Genomic DNA, 4,543 nt, shown 5'->3' on the forward strand with positions numbered 1-4,543 from the left:
AAAAATACAATTTCCTAGAAAAGCAAAGTATAAACCGTATTTTTGACCCAACAATCTCCCGTTTGGTTTATAGCTTTCTTTTTCTTTTCTTAAATGACCCAACAAGCTCCCCTAAAAAGTTGTTGGCTTTTCTTGTTAATCTTCATTGGGAACTTGGCTTCAGCATTAATCTTCAAATTCTTCATAGCTTCAAGATGAACTTGATGAATCTTCAATGAATGACTTCATATTGAGCGGTTGGGCTTTTCTTCAGAATTTGGCTTTGAACGCACGTCGGGTGAGGAGGCTTGATGTACTGGTTCTTGAAAGATAGCGCTTTCAGCTTGAGAATCTTCAGAGAGAACATCAAAGAGAACTGAACTTCTAGATCACTTCAGCATGTACAAAGATAGCAGCAGACTGATTAAGGAGGCTTCAATGCAATCCGTCACATAATCTTCAATTGCAGCTTCACCTTGCTTCTGGGGTTGAAGGATTGAATTTCAAAAGAATAATCTTCATTTCTTGCTCCTTTGAATGCAAATTCTTCGATGCTCATGGATGAAGCCTTGGCTCAGAAATTTTCGACACAAACTCCGTGAGACTCATCTACACCTGAATTCACTTTTCAAGACAAAAGAAAACTAAAAGAAAACTTAGCACATAAACAAAAATATTTTTGGATTTTTGATTTTCTTGAACAAGAAATAAAACATAAATAACACTATTTTTTTGTTTTTTTAATTTTCTGTTTTTTGTTTGGTTTTTAAATTTTTTAATTATCTCATAATATTTAAATTAGAAGAAACTATGAACAAATTTAACAAAAATAAAATGATATCTAACTTTCAGAATGATTTGGGATCAAAGTTTTTAGACAACCTTTATCCGCTTGTTGGTACCTTCTATCTTCACGTCTTTGTCTGGTCGATTGTCGGTATTGTTGTCCACTTAAACACGAAAAATTGTGACAAAATTAGGACATACTATAAGTGACAACACAATGTGATCCTAAGTTCCTAGATAATATTCCTTAAGGACCATTCAGCTAACGACAACCAAAGATATTGTTGTCCACCTAAATTCAGTAGCCAGATCTATAGACAATCTTTGAGTGTTCAATTTTAATTGTACTGGAACATGTTTCCCGCTTTTTGATATGCCCCAGTAATCAAAGACTTCCAGAGTACTCCTTACATCGGGTAAGCAGACAATCATTAAGAGAGAAGATAGATTTAGAATGCATATGCTACGCACCCAGGTCAGATCTCTTCCAATCACGCAGAGGGTGGAACATATGAATAACTAAGTTTTTAGAGGGATTGAGAAGTAGAATGATGCATATATTGTGTACCAGGTTGAATTATGAGTCATACAAAGGAGACAGTATATGGCTAACAGATAGAAAGAATTGCATAGATAGAAGATGCAGAGAAATAGAGTTGCATATACTACAGTCCAGGTCGGATTTTCAGTCGTGCAGAGGAGGTAACAAAGCACTAACAGACAGATAGAAAAGAAAACAATTTTCTACAGACCTAATTCATCGGAATTTACCAGTCGCCCCATCAATACCGGAATTAAGGACAGAATCCGCACATCGAGGAAAAGTTAAACCACGGTTCCAGATACGGGTTCATTTAATGTGACGAGTAGATTCCCATATATATCTCCCTGCTCAATCTATCCAAGCATCGTATTGTAAGAATAAACGGATCTAACTAAGTCAAAATTTGTCAAGACTAACAATTTCTTAAGTTCAACTCTGCCTAGTCAAGTCCATTTAGAATCTTTCGTGCCTAACGACGCATCAAACCAAAGCAAAGACCCTTCAACTTTGGGTACGTTACGCATACTTAGACTGCCTGTTATCACTTGATAATATCACTTCCCAAAACATCTCCCTCAATCACATTTCATAACCAACATATTTTGTTTTTATTTTTTGATTGTGTAATGTTTTTGGATTTTTTAAAATTTTTTGATTTTTTGTTTTGTTTTTATTTCTCCGCTTAAATTTGTGCATAGGAGAGAAACAAATATTAGTCTTTAAAGCGAATCAGCTTAAGAAAAAACTCAAGAGTATAGACAAGAAATCTCAAACCGTAAGTCACCAATTGAATTTGCATCTAGAAGGTCTGAGAACAGCACGCGTAATCTCAGAACAGATCTGAAAATTCTTCATGTCGTTAAGCACTAACCCCCTTTGTGATCTCTTCCTTTCTTCCTTTCCCCGCAAAGGACACATACTCTCAAACAAATGTCTGAATGTTGTACAGTTGAGAGATGTCCCATATCAAGTGCCAGGAACAGCCACTACCATCAAACCGAAGTCTGATGACATGCCTCCATAGCTGCTCCGACACAAAGTAGGATCAGTTGGTCTTTGGAACCCAGTCCATTTTGAAACTGGGTCGACCTTTGTTATCCTTGCATGGTACTCTTTCCCATGACATATCCTTTTTATCACAAACAGAAGATGAAGAAATATTACAGTCATTAGTTGATTTGGGAGAGTGATCCTTTGGAAGCCATTTGTAGTTGGGTTTAACCCATTTCTTTTTCGATTTGATGGGTGGCTCAGTACTTGCTTTGGAACTTGAAGTCGATCTTCAAGATGACTTTGATTTTGGCTTCATGGGAGCATCTCTTGGATTTGGCTTCTTGGCCGACATTCCCTTATTTCCCTTGGGATTCGGATTCTTGGCCTTTTGGGTTTGATTCTTAGCCTTGGGAGTTGAATTCTTGGCCATCTTAGCCTTGGGAGTTGAATTCTTGGCCTTCTTGTCTCCCTCTTGGCACGTTCTGTCAGGCTCGTGCGTAATAGGGAATGTATGTACGATTTGGACAGTTTCGGGCAATATGACCAGGTGTTCCACAGTGAAAACAAGCCTTTTTCTTCACTGGGAAATTGTTTCTTCCTGCCCCTGGTGGCGTATCCTTGCCTTTTCTCTTGTTGTTCCCACATGCACACTTGCAACAAGAACTCTGTTGCGTTGGAATTGGTGTCCTGTATTTCTCAACAGCAGATTGATCAGAAGTAGTTGAGTTCGAAGCAACAGATTCAGAGTTCAAGGAGATGTTGGTTTGTTCAATGGTGTTCTCCTTGTTCTCATCCTCTGCTACTTTACCTGCACATAAAGTAGAAGAGCTAGAAACAGGAACATTAGTATTTTCAAACAAATAATGAAATATGTCAAAAAAATGTAACTCAACATGATCCGATGCAAAAGCATCAAAGGCATCACAAGATGTATCATCAACTTTATCATCAGAAACAGAAGGTTGTTCATTGGAAACAGAAACATCAGGCTCAAGCTAAATTTTGTTATCAGAGACAGAACCTTCAACTCTGTGCTTTGACTGATCTAAGGACTGATCTGCAGGGGAAGTAGAAACGTTAGTACTTTCAACATTAATAAATCCGCCAGAAACGAAACCAGATGGCTTTCCATAAACCATAAATGGTTCGTTGGCAATCTCCTCTTTGGATAGGGGTTGATACATATATGTATGATTATAAGGAGGAGGTACACTATCATATCCTAAACCCTTTGACTGATTTCGTTTAAAATCCATGCGATGATCGATCATGTTGGCAACTACCTCGCTTGATCCATCAAATTTTTGAAAACCAAAGTTTGTAGAATCAAATCTTTTCTTCAATGTATCAAGCTCGACAGTCAGCGCATCATTTTGCCTTTTAACATAATTGTACAGTTCACATTTCTCACTGTACTCTGCCTAAATTCTTAAAAAATCCTTTATTTTTGTTTCTAATTCAGCCTTCAGGGGTTTCTATCCTTTCCTGACTAAATATCCATCATATCTCAGGTCCTCAACTTCTCTTTTTAATAAATCAATTTGGTCCCGAAGAGATTTAATCGTAGTTTCACAAGATTGAGAACATGAAACTTTATTGACTGGAACTTTTGAAGAACTCAGTTTTTATTAATTCTTAAAAATGCCCTTTGACTTAAAACTCAAAAGTCAACCTGAAAAATCAAATTTAAAAAGTCAAACTCAAAAGTCAACCTTTAAAAGTCAAACTTAAAAGTAAAACCGAAAATTTAAAAGTCAAACTAGAAAGTCATAGTTTAAAGTCAAAGGTCAAACTTTAAAGTCAAAGTCAAAATTTTAAGTAAAAAGTCAAAATAAAAGTCAAAATTTATAAACTAAAAGTTTTGGTTGAAAATGGAGCTTAAAAATAAAAGAAATTGATTTTTTGGCAAAAAGTGTCAAAAATGCGAAACTTGAAGCGAAAAAGACGGGTTATGTTTTAAAATTCGGAGGAATGACACAAGAAGCTTGCTAGCTGAGATGGCAAGATGCTGAGTTTGTCAGCTGGAGGTCGCAGGTTCGATCCCTAGCACCTCCAAAGCGCGTCTTATTTTTGATGCGAGGCAAGAAGCTATGCGAGGACAAGGCCGTAAACCACCGAGGACTGCAAACCGAAGCCGTCCGTAAACTCCGAGACCGCAAGCTCGGACCGTGAACTTCGGGCAGCAAACTCTGGATCGTGAACACGTTTCCAGCCGTAAAATCTGGACCGTAAACTTGTTTC

Source organism: Lactuca sativa, chromosome 4, assembly GCF_002870075.4.
Source record: "Lactuca sativa cultivar Salinas chromosome 4, Lsat_Salinas_v11, whole genome shotgun sequence".
NCBI classification, from domain to species: Eukaryota; Viridiplantae; Streptophyta; class Magnoliopsida; order Asterales; family Asteraceae; genus Lactuca; species Lactuca sativa.